Source organism: Mus caroli, unplaced genomic scaffold, assembly GCF_978045245.1.
Source record: "Mus caroli unplaced genomic scaffold, Mus_caroli_1 scaffold_10, whole genome shotgun sequence".
In the NCBI taxonomy this organism is placed as follows: domain Eukaryota; kingdom Metazoa; phylum Chordata; class Mammalia; order Rodentia; family Muridae; genus Mus; species Mus caroli.
The window spans coordinates 3695298-3714079 of NW_028227265.1; the positions used below are offsets into that span (position 1 = coordinate 3695298).

Genomic DNA, 18782 nt, shown 5'->3' on the forward strand with positions numbered 1-18782 from the left:
GGAAAGCAAACCTGTTCAGAAGCAGCAGGTCTGAGCAGTCAGTCTGCCTGCCTTCTTTTCTCCCTCCCTGCCTTCACAACTTCCTTTTTCTCCTCAACTCTATTCCTATATTTCCTCTGTCAGCCCCCCACCCCACCCACCATGGGCACCTAGATGAAGTACAGACAAACGCCAGACATTTCCTTCAAGATCTGGGTCAAAGTGACCATGCTGTAGATGCCTTATAAACCCCCTCTCCTTAGCCTGACTTAGGAAATGAATTGATCTTATCATGTGGCAAAGGGAGCAGGTGTTGGAGTCCCCTCTGTGCCTCTCCCTTTCAAGGTCCCACCAGCAATGATAACTAGAAACAGCAAGCGAGCAATGTCACCTGGATCTTGTCTGGGCCTCACCCTGGGTATCGATTGGCTGCTGCTAAAGCCGTAAGTTATGGCCACAGTTGTCTTCAGCAACCTTTCTGTAACTTCCCTGCTCAGACCACCAGGTATGTATTAGAAACTCTAGCGGATCCCTTCATGGTCACCAGATGATACCAAGGAAATTGGGGGCCCCTCATGGGGTTCGGTCGTAAGGCTGAATGGCTGTGATCTTGTCGGCTACTGTCCAAACCATACTTTGTAGTAATTATGTCTCAGGAGAGGACTGGCAGGCTCTGTGATTTTAATCAGTTGGGCGTGTGGTTAATATTGATCGTCTTGACAGGATTTAGGGTCACCATGGAAACAAATCTCCATGCATGTCTGTGAGGGATTATCTAGATTAGGTAGCTGAGGTGGGATGAACTAAAATACAGTTGTACCATCCATGGGTCAGCATCCAAAACGGAACAAAACAAGAAAGTAACCTGAGCTCTCGGCTCTCTCTGCTTTCCGACTGTGGACATCATGTGACACTATTTGGGGGAAGTTGTGGACCTTTAGGAAGCGGAGCCTGGCTGGAGGAAGTGTATCACTGGAGCCAGGCTGTGAGAGTTTGTAACTTCTGCTCACACTCTCTGCTCTGTGTGTGTAGCTTCTTGACATAGCTTCCTGTAGCCATCCAATCCCTCAACCCAATATCATGGGCTCTCCCGCCGGAACCCTAAGCCAACACGAGCTCTTCCTTACCTGGGTCATAATATTTTGTCACAGGGATAAGATGCAAGTGATATGGCTCACAGGCATTAGGGAGCAGCCAGTAGTAGAAAGTAAAGACGTGGATGAAAATAATAGAAAAAGAGAGAGATGGGCATGAGAGTGGAAAGGGAAAGTTTCCGAGTGACGGCAAATAGAACCCAGATGATAAGCCCAGCAGGCAGCGCAACTCCTGATTGGATGAGTGCTGGTAAGCCCCTTGAGCAGCACAGCTCCCAACTGGGTGTGTGCTGATAAGCCCATTGGGCAGCACAGCTCTCAATTGGATGTGTGCTGGCGTACACCAGTGTGCTAGTCATTTATAAATGGTGCCAGGTTTCCTGGAAGTCAGTCCGTCACTCAGGTGAGAGTCATTTAAAAAGACAGAGGCTAAACAGCGATGCCATGTGACTCCTGGGGGGATGGCTGTCTAGAGTGGGGTGTCCAAGTGCTTCTTGGATGGATCCATGGAGGACCAGTTGTGGACACTTGTTTTTACAGCAATGCTGGCGCTGTGTCAGCACTCAGTCAAGAGAGAAAAGGAGAACATATATTCAAATGGAGAGAAGAGAACTGGTGTGACTGAAGAGCCATCCTGGGGAATGTGCTGTACTTTTGCGGAGAGAGACTTTCAGATGGGAACTAAAGCACTTCTTGCGTTGGATGTTCTTTCCATGGGTCTGAGGGGGAGGATGAACATGGGTGGGAATGTGTGCCTTGTAAGGAAAGGCACCCTTGTTCTACACAGCCCTTTGGGAGCCCTTCAGCTGCCCACTGGGACACCGGCTCTGGCATTTTGATAAATCTTTACATGTGCAAATTAACTTCTTTCCAACTAATTACTTCTTTACTTCAAAGAACAACTCAGAAACTTGAGACCATCTCTTCAAAGACTGAACATCGAAATAGATTTTTCTTTCAGTAGCGTTGTCTCCTGCAACTCAGAGCTGAACACACAAACTCTGGGCTTCTCCAGGAGCCGGCTTTGTTTGAACTATAACTCCGGTGGGAATCATTCTGTTGATTTTTCCTCTGTGGTGCAGCTGATTGTTTCCTTTCCAAGGAAAAGACACACAATCTGAACTACCTTGTTCACTGTTTACCGTTTATGTGTTTATTATAGCTTAGTTATCTAATATGATGGTTTGGTTGTCAATTTGACAAAATCTACAGCAGCGGTTCTCACCCTTCCTAATGCTGCAGCCCTTTATACAGTTCCTCAAGATGTGACGTACCGCCCCCCCCCATAAGATTATTTTCATTGCTACTCTGTAACTGTAGCTTTGCTACTGTTAGGAACCACAATGTAAACTTCTGTATTTTACATAGGAGTCGGCGGGCCTCCTAATGGGGTTGAGAACCACTGCTCTAGCATCTCCTGGAGAGGAAGGTTTGATGGGGGTTGGTCTGTGGGAGAGTCCGTGGGATGACTGTCCTGGTTACATTAACCAAGGTGGGAAGATCGACCCACTTCCTGGGAATGGATCTTGGATTGTACAAGAGTGAGAAAAATGAGCAGAGCGTTAGAGTACTGCATTAAGTCATTGCCTTAAGCTCTTGACTGTGGATTCAAAGTGACCAACTGCTTCAAGGTGACATCCCCCCCCACACACACACTGTTTTTTACTGCCTCACGATGACAGACTGTAACTCGGAACTGCGAATTAAATGTACCCTTTCTCCCTCACATTGCTTTCCTCAGGAAAACGAAACCAAGACCCTCAGCTGCCAGAAGGTGAGCTGGAGGAGGGCAGGCGTTAGGTCGCTGTCCCCAGCACCTAGAGTCATGTCTAGTGTGTAGGGAACTTGGTGGAAGTTTGTTCAAAGACTGAGGGAGATTTGATGTTGAGTGGTTTCCATTTTGACAGGCTGAGTTCATGCTTAAACAGCTCTGCTACATAATTGCACTGGCTGGTTTTGTGCGCCCACTTGACACAAGCTGGAGTTATCACAGAGAAAGGAACCTCCCTTGAGGAAATGCCTCCATGAGATCCAGCTGTAGGGCATTTTCTCAATTAGTGATCAAGGAGGGAGGGCCCAGCCCATTGTGGGTGGTGCCATCCCTGGGCTGGTGATCCTGGGTTCTATAAGAAAGCAAGCTGAGCAAGCCAGGGGAAGCAATCCAGTAAGCAGCATCCCTCCATGGCCTCTGCATCAGCTCCTACCTCCAAGTTCCTGACCTGCTTGAGTTCCAGTCCTGACTTCCTTTGGTGATGAACAGCAATGTGGAAGTGTAAGCTGAATAAACCCTTTCCTCCCCAACTTGCTTCTTAGTCATGATGTTTTGTGCAGGAATACAAACTGACTGAGACAACAGTCATCCATTCTGGTCCTGTTTCTTAATCTTATTTAATCTTTATTTAATCTTAATCCAATGACGATCAGAATTCGAAACCAACCTTGTGTAGTTCTTGTCTAAGATGTAGGCACACCCAACTGAAGCACTGGTGGGAGATGGGAGAAAATGTGCTTGGAGAGAGATCCTGGAGGATCTACCAAGTGATTTCAGGAGAGTCAGCTCAGAGTCCTGCTAGGTTTCCAGGGGATCCAGCAAGGTTTTACAAAAGAGATTTTTGCTGTCATTGTTCTGGCTCTCAGAGATAGAAACTCAAGCTTGAGCTTTGAAGGGGCCCTAAATTAGAAACACAGGGGCTGGAGGGATGACTCAGCAGTTAAGAGCACTGACTGCTCTTCTTAAGGTCCTGAGTTCAAATCCCAGCAACCACATGGTGGCACACAACCATATGTAATGAGATCTGATGCCCTCTTCTGGTTTGTCTGAAGACAGCTACAGTGTACTTACATATAATAAATAAACAAATCTTTGGGCGGGAGCAAGTGGGGCCAGAGGGAGTGGGACCAAGAGCGAAAAGAAAAGATAAAAAGAAAGAGAAATTCAGAAATAAAAGAAAAAAAATCAGCATTCCTGTAAACATTTTCAAACTGGCTCGTGTGTAAACACTCGGTTCCCCCAGCCTATTTTAGGAGGTTGTCGGCCTTAGGGAGATGAAGTCTCATGGGAGGGAGTGGCCCACTGGGCGTGTGGATAGTTGGTTTTGGTGGCCTCATTCTAAATCTCAAGGACAAGTGACCAAGGACCTCCCACTCCTGCTGCCATAACTCCACCATCATGACCAGGCCCTTGGCCTATGAAGGAAAGATGCTTTCTCCCTTGAGCTAGTCTGGTACATTTTCTGGTCTTGGCTACAAAAGAAGTAACTCATGTAAGCCACAGGGGGATCATGCTGAGAAATAAGAGGAGGAGCAAAACAAGATGGGTTTCACCTTTAAAAAGAAAAACAACCCAACAAGAAGGCCATGCCTGCAATTGTCGTCAGTAACTCCAGCCTGGGAAACAGAGCCGGCTACGGCTTGGCAAAGATTCTGGATCTCTGAGAGAATCAATCAATACCTTGGCTGGACTCCTGAGAAACTATACAGAGGTAATTCAAAAATGATGAGCAATTGAAAAAATAACTTCTAGATACAAAATATAAAAATAGTTTGAGGCAACTTTCATTTCCTCTCCTTCCACTGAAGGTCACTCCTCCTTGCTCAGGGATGAGTCCCAAATTGTATTATCCTGTTAATTCCGTGTTCTCAGTGGTGACACACAAAGTCTCCCACGAAGGCCGAGGAGGCGGAGGGCATGAGTGGGCAGCTCCTTTATGAGTTCTTTTCCTGTTCGCTTTCTTCTTTCATGTCTCCCCTGCCCACTTTTTCCCAGCTTCAGCCTTTATTTATAAATCACCAGAACATCTGGCCAATTTACTTAATATCCAGATGTTTGGGCCTGCTTCACATTGCCTTTTTTAAGCTTTGTAGGTAAATATAGCCTAAGCGAAAGTGAGTGGAGGTTGCCAGCTGCTGGAAATGGAACTAACTAGCAATCAGCAGCCAACATCTGCTCCTCGTTTCTCCATGGCTTCCTGGCTCAATCAAAAAGAATACGTGTAATCTTTGAAGAAATTCCTGGAGAAGTATTTTTTCTTTTTTCTTTTTTTAAAATCACTGGAGAATCTTCACCTTACTGGTAGGAGAAATGGTCGGAGTAGATTCACACGTTTGCTATGAGAATCCCATTAGGGTGAGAGCCGTGATCCAAAAAACCGCTCAAAACCGTTTGTCTCTCAGCCTCGTCATCTGTGTTCCTTCTCCAGCTGCACCCCAGCATGCCCCTGATAAGCATGGTTAATTACCTTGGTCCGGTGCCATCCTGCGGGAGCCATAGACTAATGACTCACAGTCCTACTGGGCTGTAAATCAAAGCTTTAGTCCAGCCTGTGGGGCCACATTACAATGAAGCCTATGTTGATTTGAGTCCTTGGCCACATAGCCCTGTGCCAGGCAGGTGACATGGGAAAGGTCCAAACCTTCCTTATGGTTTGGATGTGATAGCCAGACGGAAATACGTTTTACTCCACCAGTCACTCACTCGTCAGAGCATCCTTCCGATAGGTGATGGGTTACTTTTGCTATTCTCTTCTTGATTTTATTTTGAGTGGTTTACTTATCAGTTGTTCGCTCATTCATTCTGTTACGGGTGTGAAGATGATCACACACTACAGAAACCACCTACTCTGTTGTTATTATGTAAACAAACAAACAAAGCCAGGATCTTATGTAGTCCAGGCTGGTCTTAAACACAGTGTGCAGCTGAGGCTCGCTTTGAACTCCACATCTTCCTGCCTCTGCCTCCCAAGTTCTAGGAATACAGGTGTGTGCCACAAGGCTCAGCATAGTGTGAGGGACCAGATCTTTTGGGTTCAGACTCCTGCTTAGAGAACCCAACCTAAGGTTGAACTTGAGTTAACTAACAGGGCAGCAGTACCTAGCACCAGTTTCCAGGTTACCCGCCAACACACCTGCATCTCCAGGTTTCGAGCCTGCCCCTGACACTTTACTTCCTGACAATCACCAACCAGGAGGAAAACAGAAGTTAAGTTTATGGTTTGGCTCCCAGCACCAGCCAGTTATGTTAAAGGCCACAATGGCGCCCCCATCAGGCTAGAAACCCTCTGCTTGACTCTATAAATGCTTGCCTGAAACTGGGCTCCGGGAGCAACTCCTGCTGCACCAGAGTCTGCGTCTTGGTGGTCTTTCCGGGCTTGTGAACAGGCACAAGTGTCAGTCTTAGAAACGCATAGAAGCCCAAACAACATGGGAAAAGACCACAAGATTAACCCTCTTACAACTGCTTACGAATAACATAAAATGAAGAGCTCCATTGCATCTTTTTGACCATCACCTACGTTGGACCATTTCTGAACCATACAAACAACAACCCAGTATCTCTTGGTTTGCTACAACTACGCAGGACATTTTACTTGCTTCCTGTAGGCACACAGGTAGAGGTCAGAGGACAACCTGCCAGGGTCGTTTCTCTCTCCTTCCCAAGTGGGTCCAGGGGACTGAACACAGGTCATCAGGCTTGCCGGCAGGCGCCATTACACAGTGGGCATCTTGCTGGACCCTCATCACCACTGGAAGTGATAATTAACTTCAGTATAATTAACTTCACAGAGCGCAAGTGTTTTCATACATCCATGTAGTGCATTTGGTTCCTGTTCTTCCCCATTCACCCCTCTTACAGGTCCCATGGGGAATTTTCCTCCTGCCAAATAATTCCATCTCTACTTTCACGTCTTAAAAATCCCTAGCCTAGATTTTCCACATGTTTTTTTTTTTTCTTTCTTTTTCTGGATCCTTATGGGTCATCGTATGTTTCATCAGTTTCTGTGAGAGACGCGTGGAAATCTTTTAAAAATCACTGTGACTTCATAACTTTCTATTTTTGCTCTGTAATGTTTGTCTTCTGTATTTGGGAGCTATTATTAGATGACTATAAAACTTTAAAAATACCTTATTTTATATGTGTGGGTGCTCGTCTGCGTAGATGTCTGTGTACCACGTGCCTGCCTGGTGCCCTCAGAGGCCAGAAAAGGGCATCAGAGCCCCTGGAGGTTGTGAGCACTCTGTAGAGACCCCAGGTCCTTTGGAAAAGCAGCCAGTGCTCTTAACCACTGAGCCATCATTCTACGCCAGTATAAACGTCTTATGACCTCCCCCAAGGTGTTGGGTAGTATCAATTATCAGCTTGACAGATCCTTAGAATCACCTAGGAGATGAGCTTTGGGGTGTGCTTGTGGGAGATTATTTTGATTGTGTTAATCTAGGTGGGAAGTCCTGCCCACTGTGGACGGTGCCATTCCCTGGCTGGAATCCTGGATAATATGAGATAGTGAAAGGATGCTGAGCAGCAGATACATTCCACATTGTCTGCTTCCTGTCTCTGTTTGTCAGGGGACCAGCTTCATGTACCTGACTCCTTGACTTATGTACCATGATGGACTACCTGTGCTGCTTGGTGTTTTGCCAACTTGACACAAACCAGAGTCATCTGGGAACCCCAGTTGTGAAATTCCCTCCATCAGGCTGTAACTCTGATTATATAAACCTGTGTAAGCAACGTAATGGAGTGAGGGGTATTCCTATCACAACTCAAAGGTAGTGTTCTGACCAAAAGCAGGTAGAGGAGGAAGGGGCTTACATTTCCTCCAAGTCACACTCCTTCAGTGGGAGAAGCCATGGCAGGAACCTGGAGACAGGATCCTGGAGGCAAGCGGGAGCTGGTGCAGAGGCCATGGAGGGGTGCAGTTTATTGACTTGCTCCTCAGTGCTTGCCCAGCCTGCTTTCTTATAGAACCCAGGACTAACTACCCTGGGAAGGCACTACCCACAATGGGCTGGGCACCCCGCATCAATCATTAATCAAGAAAATGCCCAAGTAGCCGGGCGTGGTGGCGCACGCCTTTAATCCCAGCACTCGGGAGGCAGAGGCAGGCGGATTTCTGAGTTCGAGGCCAGCCTGGTCTACAAAGTGAGCTCCAGGACAGCCAGGGCTATACAGAGAAACCCTGTCTCGTAAAACCAAAAAAAAAAAAAAAAAAAGAAAATGCCCAAGAAAGTTGGGAGAGGGGAGGGGGCCTATGGGTCTCTGTTGTCATAAACCTGCAGAGCACATCAAAGCCCAGGCTGGTCTTCAGCATCCCTCAGCATAGTGTACCTGTTATACATTTAAAAGTCCATGCCAACTACTGACTGCCTGCTCCCCTAGTAACTCATTCCCCTTATAATCCACATGGTTTGTCTATACCACACTCTACCTCTTGTTATCCTCTTACCCTCTCTGTATACTCTTGCTATTTTCTCTCTCTCCACCCCCTTCTCCCTCTCTCTCCTCTCCCTCTTCTCTTTTCCCTCCCCCATACTCCCTCCCCTTTACCCTCCCTCCCTTCTCCACCCTCTCCACCCCCTCCTCCCTCCCTCTTTTCCCCACTCTGCCTCCCCCCTCCTTTGTGTTCTTGCTATCTCAGTAGCTCTACTACCTCTCCCACATCAGTTGCCCTCACCACCTCCAGTCTGTTTCTCTTCCCCTCTGTTCCGGATTTGTCCAGACACCTCTGGATATGTTCTCTCTCTTATTCACAATAAAAATCTTCCCCTAATAACTGAGCAGTGACATTGACAGTTCCTTTGCTGTGCTTCCTTGCACACAAGTTGAAGCAAAGCCACATCTTCTCACATGGGCCAAATAAAAGAGCTTTACATTAAATCAGAATGGTTGTTACGTTAAGGACGGAAGGAAGGAAGGAAGGAAGGAAGGAAGGAAGGAAGGAAGGAAGGAAGGGAGGGAAGCTTTTGGATTGTGTAATGGAGTCTTGTATTTGTATGGGGGGGGGAACTGATGAATGTCATAAGATCGAGGGAAATAAGGCAAGGAAGCAAATACTTGTGAAACAAAAAATAAACCAACAAAGATATGTACACTCCTACTTTTGCCAGTGGTCTGATTTAGAACAGTAGTTTTTACAGATGTCTGTCTTTGGATTAAGATGGGACACTACGGGGGGAACGGGGAGATGCTGTCTCTTCAGTGACAGCAGGTTCCAGTCGGATCAGCTCAGACGCATTTCTGAGTTAAGGGACAAAGGCTACGTCCATGGTGGGGGAACTGTAATGGATGCTCATTGAACACACTCACGGTGGGGAGACAAAGGACAAACACTCAGGAGGAATAAGGGAAAGGCTGCAATCAGATCCCTTCTAAGGAGGATGCACCGAGGCAGGCTTCCAGGACAGCCATCTTGGCAGCCCAGAGGGAGGGGGTTCCAGGCGAATGCTCGCCTAACCTGCTGTCCTGTTTCCTGACATGAGTCCATCACACGCATGGCCTCATACCGTGGGAACCAACCGATATCCCCTGATGCTTCCATTCCTGTTGATGCTTTACATTCACGGGTGGGTTTTCCATGAGTCCGGATCTTCCCTGCATCTCCAGCCCTTTGACCCCCTCCCGTCCTCTGTTTTGCACTCCTGGACTCCCCTCCAGAATTCACTGAGCGATTCTCCCTGCGCAATCCCTGTCCTGGCATCCTGGCTGGAGATACAACCCCAGCTTCCCTGCTTACACCAGGGGGTGGTTTGGACACCCTGGCTTATTCAAAAGACTTTTCTTAATCCTCCAGCTCAGGGATGGGGAGCAGGGCCTACTTCATCCCCTGCTTTTCTGAAATGAACACTCTTCTCAGACCCTAATTCTAAAGAGCACTTTTGAGTTGCTTAGACTTTTATAACATAATTATCAGACCGTAAAACATTAACTGCAGAAGGCCCAAAGGGCTCAAGGCATGGAGCCGTGTTTTCTTTGTAAGTAAAAAGTCACAGGAGGAAGACAGATGATCTTTCCAAGTACTCAAGGTAGTTAGGGCGTTTAGGTTTAGAGAAAGCCTTTGGATATGGAGGATAAAGATCCCTCAAATCCACCTTGTTTTCTCTAATAGCCCGGATTCATCTGCTGCTGCTCCGTGGTTTTACGGCTCTCTCCAGACCCATAAATGACACGGCAGGAATAGACGCTTCCAGAAAAGAAGAGACAACCAAACATTATAATTGGCACCTCCCCAGTCTCAAAGCTCAGACTCAGGTATGCTTGTCCTTAATGGGCCTGACCCCACATCTCCATGCCCCCAACATAAATCAAATACTGCTTACATTTCCAGGGTACCTCTGGGTCTCAGCTGGGAGAGCTCACTCCCCATAGGCTGCCCCTGCTGGAATTCAGTGTGCTCTGGGTAGCTGGCCCTGCATTCCCTGTCCTCCCCATCCCCCACCCCCATCCTCCAACTGCCTGTGTCAGCTGCCTTTGCCCAGTATGTGCATTGAGAGCCTGGTCATCTCAGCTCACAGCATGCTGTCTTTGATGTAACCCTTGCTTCCCTGCCCATGTACCGGTACAGTGGCCTACAGACAGACAAAGGACTGTTCATTCTGAGGGACCTTAGCCAGTTAGTTGTATTGTATGGAGTATCTGTGATAATGGTCCTGCACACGGCCTCTTGGTAAAACACACACACACACACACACACACACACACACACACACACACACACATATTTTCTGTCACTTCCTAAGAGGTGAGATGTTACAACTGGCCTTTGCTTCTTTAGGAAAGGCTGAGAGATGGCTCAGTTCGTAAAGTGCTTGCCAGGCAAGTGTGAATACCCGATTTGGGATCTTTAGAAGCTACAGGGAAAGCCAGGTACTGTGTGAACATCTGTAGCCCCCGTGCTGGTAGAGATGGAGAGTCAGTGACCAGCCAGTCTAACTGAATTGGTGAGCTCCAGGTTCCGTGAGAGGCCCTGTCTCAAAGTATAAGCTGGAGATCGACTGAGGAAGGAATAAAAGTTGACCACGAATATTGGCATTTCCTCTACATTCCTTCCCATGCCCCTACATAAACTCTATATTATATTGTACCCATTATATGGTTGGTACCTCAGAGGGAGGGATGCCACGGCTCGGGCCCAGTGAGGTACCCCCTCCCACCGCACCACCAAACTGTATAAAACATATCCTTGGCTTTATAAAACACATCAATGAGCCTATACACATGTGTACACACACACACACACACAAATATACACAGCACACATATACACACAAAATAGAAGTATTTCATTCATTCATTCATTATTGTTGGTTGTAGAAAGTGCACAAGCTTGGGCCTCCACCTGCCTCTGCCTCCTGAGAGCTAAGATTAAACACCTGTACCATCATGCCTGGACATCTTTTAAGTTCAGCATCACCATTCATAATTAAATCCATCTCTCTCTTTCTTTTTTTTCTCTCTTCCTTCCCCCAACCCTGTGTACCACCTCCCTGGCCCATTTCTTGTTGCTTTCGAATGCTGATCTTGCCACCTTCTGGCATAATTCTCATGATATTTAATACATAGTGACTACCCACTATTTATTGAACAGATCAACTTAAGACGAGTTTTTGGTAATCTGGACGCATGCCCAGGTGCATAGATATCATGTATCCTGTTGAATATATGAGGGGCACGGTGAGGGGTCATGTTATAAAGCTGTTTCTTGCCTGGCATTCAGTGTGTGCCTTGTACACAGTGAGTTGTAGCGACACTACCATCCTGGTCATTTCATGGCAGGCTCTGGCTGAAGTGCTGGAGAAAATGCCGATGCTTAGACTGAATCTTAAAGATGGAAAACTGTGACCTTTCTACTCATTCTCAGTGGGAGCCAATCAGCCTCAAGGAAACAAAGTGGAATGGTGTGCGGGTTCAGGAGGTGTGGGGTGCATTTCTAGACATGGTGATGGTTGAAAAAAAATAACTTTAAAAAAAGAGTGTGTGTATGTGTGCGTGTGCGTGTGCATGCCTGCATGTGTATGTGGGTACATGTGTGCATGGATGTGTGCAGGTGTGCATCTCTGTGTGTGTGTGGGTATGTGTGTGTGTGTGTGTGTGTGCACTCGTGTATGCATGCAAGCACTCATCTGGGTGTGACTGTGAGTGTGGGCACATGCATTTCATGATACAGGTTTGGAGGTGAGGGGACAAGCTGGGTGTCAGCTTGCCTTTTATTTTGTTTCAGATGGGGACTCTCCTGTCCTGTGCTGTTCTGTACTCTGGTTCCTTGGCCCTCAAGTTTATGGAACTTCTCCTGTCTCTGCCTCCCACCTCTCTGTAGCAGCCCTGGGATTACAGAGGTGTATGCTTTGTCTCTAGCTGTGGTATGGCTTCTGGGAATCCAAACTCAAGTCAGGCTTATGGCGCAAGTTCTTTACCCATTGAGTCATCCTCACAGTCATGAGAAGCATCCGGGGAAAACAGCTCAGCATCAAGAACATGCAGCGCTGCTCTTGCTGAAGACCTGAGTTGTTCCCAGCACACATATCAGGCAGCTCACAACTGCCCCTGACTCCAACTCCAATGGGATTAGAGGCCTCTAACATCCAAGGGCCCAAGCACTCACCCACAAAGACACAGACTTGCACACATAACTTAAAAGAAAATAAAAAGGAATTTCTATAGGTAACACCTGAATGCCAAAGAAAAGCTTCCAGAATTAGTAGGGCTAGGGTTTTATATGCCTCCCTGTCTAAATCCTGGTTGTTAGAATCTAACTTAGAAGGTGGCCATGAGCTGCAGTGTGGAGAGGCAGCCTCTGGCCCTGTGGGCAGACCCACGACTGTGATTCTTAGGCAGTTTCAACCACACAAGGCTATCTGGAACTACAAGAAGATAAGCATGTCCCTTCTCACAAGTCCTAGCAAAGATATTGTTTCCCCTGGCTCCTCCCTCCAGGCAGGGATTGAGATGTGTCAGGAAGGCACTAGGGTTTAGCGGATGTGCAGGAGAACATAGTCTTGGATGTTCTACTTCTTCCTTCCCATTCTTTTTTTCTCAGTGTAGCCTTTTCCTAGATCAATTGCTCCGTTTCCCTGTGGGAGACATTTGGGGGTGAGAGACTGCGTATGCTGCCTTCCCCTCTCAGCTGGGAGTCTGAATCACAGAAAGCCAGGTTCTATCTCTGCAGCATAGAGATGCTGAGTCTGGGTCTGGTACTCCTTCTGCATGTCACATGGCTGTGCAGGTATCACATGAGCCACTCCTTCATTTGCTTGGGATGTGACATTAGTACAGCAAGTTTTTCGGAGTTGTCTCTCCGCAACTATTCTATAGAGAGTCAAGTTACTTTGTTACCTACTTTGAGAGAAACTCAGTGCGGTGGTTACTGCTGATTGCCGTTTGGACAGTGTCTAGACGTGCCTGGGAGACAAGCCTCTTGGTATGCTGGCCAGGGGTTACCTACACTCACTTTACCGAAGAGGGAAGATGCACCCTAAATGCATGACTGAATTAGGAAGGAGAAAGCCACCTCAGCGGCAATGTCCCCTCTCTCTACTTCTAGACTATGGATATAATGCAACCAGCCACCTCACGCTCCTGCCCGCCCTCCTGACACCCCCCCTCCCCGTGCTTTCCCACTGTGGTGGACTTCCTCTTAAATAGGGAGCCAAAAGAAGCCCTCCCCACTTAAGTCGCTTTGGCCAGGCATTTTGTCGGAGCAACGAGACAAGTGACTAAGACTTAAGAGGGAGACCTTTGGTTTTTTTGTCTGGAAAGCAGAAGTCATGAGGATCCTCATAGTTCACCATGGTTTACATCCCAGGCAGGCCATATGCGGGAAAACACCCTGTTCTGCAGACTCTAGAGGAATACCAGGCTCTGCTCTGAAACCACGCCATTCCTGTCGATACAGAACCTTCCAAATGTTTCCATGTCTCTGCCTGCTTCCCTGCCTGCTGTCACTGTCTGTGCCCAGGGAAGCAGCCTCCTGAATAGGGACCTTCCGGATACTGATCCCTTCCCCTACCTCTCCAAGGGTCAGGGATCATTCTTTGCCCTGCATTTGGGCACGACCTTCGGTAGGTGTGCAGTGCCCTAGGATTTAAACTCAAGCCTGGCGAATCCTAATGGGATGTAGGGATGATGATTCATTCCCTTCTAGGATTGCTTCCAACTCCAGGAATCTAGGATGCTTTGGGGGACCTTATTTTTAGGAACAGGAATTAGAAATGGATTGACTATCCCTCCAAGAAAAGAGAGAGGGAAAGAGAGTTCATTTTTTTAAATCTCATTTTTAGAATTCTGTCCGATAGTCTCACAGATGTCTTTTTCAAATAACACAGTTCATTCGCCCGGTGGAATCTGGTTCAATAACGCCATTATATATTTATGTGGGCTTTGTGGGGGAGCAAAGATCAATAGAGGTATTTCCAGCCATGTGTCTAGAATGATGGCTCTCTTCCCCTGCTCTATTTATTATTTATTAAGGACCTCTTTGTGAACAAATCCTGTCCTAGATCTTCAATGTGATCGAAAGGGGCAGACCAACCAACGGGGGCCAACCCTGTGTGGTGATGTCATCCCCCAAGTTTGGATCTCATTGAAACATGTTTAAGATTATAGATGATACGTCCGTGAGAATTCTATCAGCTACACTCATATTTCAAGATAACACTGAACCGCACAACAGATAGCTTGCTATCATTTGGCAATGGACTGACTATAACAGGAAACATTCACAGTTTTCTGTTGTCGTTGTGAACAACATCCCGGGAAAGGCATGGTAAAACAAGCAACAGTGGGAGCTGTCCCTTTGTAACCTGGAACAATCAGGTTCAATACCGCCACTGTGGTGTTTCCCCAGGAAGGAGAACGGAGAACGCTTCATGCTGGCAAGGGAAGGGCGTGGCTGTGAGTCTCAAACATGAAGCCCCCCCACCCCCGAAAGCCAGGTCTCTCATCCCAGAGCTGCACACTGGGGTCTTTAAAATCCCTATCTGAGTCTCTCAGCACTCTGTGCGCTGAATTTCTCAGAGGAAAAAAAAAGCCACATTTGTGCTAACCACACCACAAGGCTTATGGATGGACTGCTGGAATGTTGCAGGCGGGGATCCAGAGTATGCTAGTCCTCTTGATAGGCATTCATCGTCCACCTAATATCCTTAGGACTATTAGGTAAATCTCTTTGGAATGTAGAAACAGGCCCCTGGACTAAGAGTGTCTGCCATCAGATAGCATCTGAAGCCAATCACAGAGGCTCCCGCTGTGTTACAAACCACCCGCATGGGTACCCCACAATATGCATTCCACAAGCGTCTTGATGGATGGATCTCTTTGTCCTAGAACTATAAAAACCTCGTGAAACTGTTACTACCTTGTACCATGGGATTTGAGGAACCTGTGTCCATGTTCCCAAGCCATGGTCACTCCTATTTGGCTCCAGAACAAACCCTTCTCGTTTCCCCTTTGAGGTGCGAGTTACATTTTTGTTTTGACAGCTCTGAGAATTTGATGCAGAAGTTTGGGAACCAGGCAGTTTACTAATTCAAGGCTCAGGGGCCTTGAACCCCAATCTGTGTTTCTTTCCACCCTGGAAGGGAGGGGCCCCGGGAAGGAGTCATAGGAGCTCACTCTAAAGTCACAGACTCTGAGGGTCTCCTGCAGCCAGTGTGGCCCAGCCACCCACTACGAGGCTCCATCGTACCCTCAGTGACCTTTGTACTGGTTCTCTGGGAAGAAGGTTGGAACTTTTGCTACTGACCTGGCTGTGCTGAGAAAGAAGTCCGATGCATAGCCATGAAGCCTTTCTGCAGGCCTAGTGGTCCCGACATCATTTGTGCCAGCCTTGTGGTAGGTACTCTTGCAGTTTTGTGAAGTACCGTGGTCAACAAGTCATCCACGGCACATGGGTTGCGGAGGAGGCTCTGTTGGTAAATGTGCTTGCCACACAAACCTGAGGACCTGAGTCTAATCCCCAGACTTTGTGGGGGAAGACATATTGTGGCGGTACATGTTCATGATCTTGTGCTGGGAAGGTGGATCTCCGGGGCTCACCAGGCAGCTAGCATAATGAGTTCCGTGCTCGCTGAGAGGCCCTGTTTCAAAAACAAGATGGATGGTTCCTGAGGAAGAACAGCTGAGATTGACCTCTGGCCTCTGTGCGCACACACATGCACCTGCGTACACTGACCTGTGCAGTTATAAACACACACACACACACACACACATACATGAGCAGACCTCAGAATGGAGGCAGCTTACTGGCTTCATTCACATATACTCTGATACTGGAAGAGGAGGAAGCGGAAGGGAGGTATTATGAATCCACAGATGACCTCACTGGGTTCTTACCCTGCAGTGGGGCAGGCCCTGCTGATGTGAGTTTACTCCTCTCTGGTGATGGTTGCCTCCAGCTTGCTGTTGACTCCCTGTGCAGACAAGGGCTTGTCCCTCCATCCCCTGAGGGTTCTTTCAGGTGACTTAGTTGCTATGGCTGCTCAAGTGCACACAAATGGTAAAAACAAACCCCACTGGCTACTTTCCAGCTGCCGGAGGCCCACAGTTCTCTGCCTTATATACTTCCAGCCAACCAGCCTTGGCTTGCTATGCTCTGAGAAACTGGGTCTACACAGACATCATGTCCAGGAAGCAACAGGTGGGCTGGAGGTGGGAGAGACTTTACAGGAGAGCTGGGGGCTGATGCCCTGTGACCTTGGCCAGCTGTGCCTTTGAGTAAACCGTGCTACCTCCGAGAGTCTGATTCTTTTACTGGAAAATGCAAAGAGCGTCAGCTCTCATCTCTCTCTCTCTCTCTCTCTCTCCCTCTCTCTCTCTCTCTCTGTGTGTGTGTGTGTGTGTGTGTGTGTGTGTGTGTGTGAACTGTGTAAGCTCTATACTCATATGACAAAGACACAGAGCTTGAGTTTTATGTGCATTTATTCATCCATTCACACTCTTTCTCTACCCAACCAGACATGGCTGGCTTCCTCTAGGCAAAAAAAAAAATGACAACTCCTCCTCCTCCTCTGCCTCCTCCTTCTTCATCTCCTCCTCTTCTTATTCTCTTCCTCCTCCTTTTTCATCTCCTTTTTTCTTCTTTTTCTTCCTCTTCTCCCCCCCTCCCCTCTCCTCCTCCTTTTACTCTGCCTGATTCACTTTTTCATGTTCAGTGCTAGGAATCTAACCCAGGGTTTAAACACTAGTCAAGCTCTCTGTTGCTGAGCTATAGCTCAGCCCTGCTAGAATGTTTGAGACAGGGTCTAGTTAAGTTACTAAGGCTAGTCTTGAACTCACTCTCAGGCCCAGGTGGTCTTTGAACTTTTGATCCTCCTGATTTAACCTTCTGGATACCCAGGATACAGACTTGCACCATCAGGCTCTGTGGAGACCTTAGATGTTTACCAGCCGGATGGAGAGGAGTAATAAATTATCACTGGGGTAATAAATCCTGGGAGGAGCTTGGTATTAGGTTAGGAGAGCATAGACTTCAGAGTGCGTGAGATAGGCATACAAGCTGAACATTAATGTGTTTCTGATAATAAATGATGTCTATATTAAGGTGCTGGGGAGATGCTCAGTGGGTAAAATTCCTGCCATGTATGGATGAGGGCTGGCTGTGGATCCCAGCACCCACATTAAAATCAGAGCAAGGCAGCACATATCTGTCACAGCAGTGCCACGAGAGTGAGCAGGGACAGATAGATCCTGAGAGCTTGCTGGCCAGTTGGCTGAGTCAATTGCTGAGCCCTGGGCCCAGTGAGAGACCCTGTGTCAAAAGAACAGGATGAAAGTGAGAGGAAGACTATGTAGTGTCAGCCTTTGGCCTGCACACTCACGTACACACAAAATAATATGTTTGTGCCCAACACACACACACCCACATGTGTACACCCACACGATTATGTCAAATTAACTGCAAAACTTTCTAAAGTTAGCATTTGATTTTGAAAGCAGATTTATATACTTCTATGTGTATGAATGGTTAGGCAGATATGCATGTCTGTGCACCACGTGTGCAGTGCCTGTGGAGGTCAGAGGACAGTGTCAGACCTTCTAGAAATGGAATAACAGATGGTTTTGAGCTTCTGTGTGGGTGCTGGGAATTGAACCCGGGTCCCCAGGGAGAGCAGTCAGTGCTCTTAACCACTTGAGCCATCTCCTTGTCCTCACCCTTTTGAGACAGTGTCTCACTATGTAGCTCTAGCTGTCCTGGAACTCACTATGTAGACCAGGCTGGTCTCAAACTCACAGGGATCCACCTGCTTCTGCCTCCTGAGTACTGAGACTAAAGGCATGTGCCACCATGACCAGCCCCGTGACTCAATGTGCTACCAATTGTAATGTATTTGCCAACTGCTGAGTCATGAGGTGTATGAAGAAACATAGACAGAAACACTCCCAAGGGATGATGGGAAACACATTCAAGACTTAAATAGAAACCTCTCTATCTTGGTTAATTTTTCATTTTTTGACAAAGCACACAACAGAACATAAAGAAGGAAGAATGTATTTTTGGCTCATGCTTTCAAAACATCTAAAACTTGGATTACTTAGCCCTGTATCCTCGGGCAGAACGTCAAGGTGGTACGCATATGTGGCAGACACAATCTATCCTTCACTCGGTGGCAGGCAGGAAGTAGAGGAAGGGTCATATAGGAAGAGAGGTCAGACAGAGCCCTCAGAGACATGTGCCCAAGTGACTTCCTTCCTCCAGCTAAGACTGCTTGGTACCTCCTGCCTTCTCCCATTTAGGCTTCCTCCAGTCAGCCATTGACTAGGTCAAATCCCTTGGGTCTCGCTGACTCTGGATCACCCTCATAGACACACCCAGAGGTGTTATGCTTCAGTCAGCTTCCATGTGATCGATAGTCAAGATAAACCATTCACAGAGCCTACCATGTCCAGTTGGTTGTCGCCAATAACACTTGGCACACTGTACACTAAAGGATTCAAGGATC

General features: G+C 47.5%; 1 long non-coding RNA gene across 1 annotated transcript; it reads right to left on the reverse strand.

Annotated features, from left to right (window-relative positions):
* Positions 1 to 6449: 6449 nt before the first annotated feature.
* Positions 6450 to 16250, reverse strand: LOC110300943 (uncharacterized). The gene is made up of 3 exons (XR_002378647.2): positions 16177 to 16250; positions 15587 to 15920; positions 6450 to 6595 (listed from the first exon to the last, which is right to left on the reverse strand). It is a non-coding gene; the product is annotated as an uncharacterized LOC110300943 (long non-coding RNA).
* Positions 16251 to 18782: the final 2532 nt, after the last annotated feature.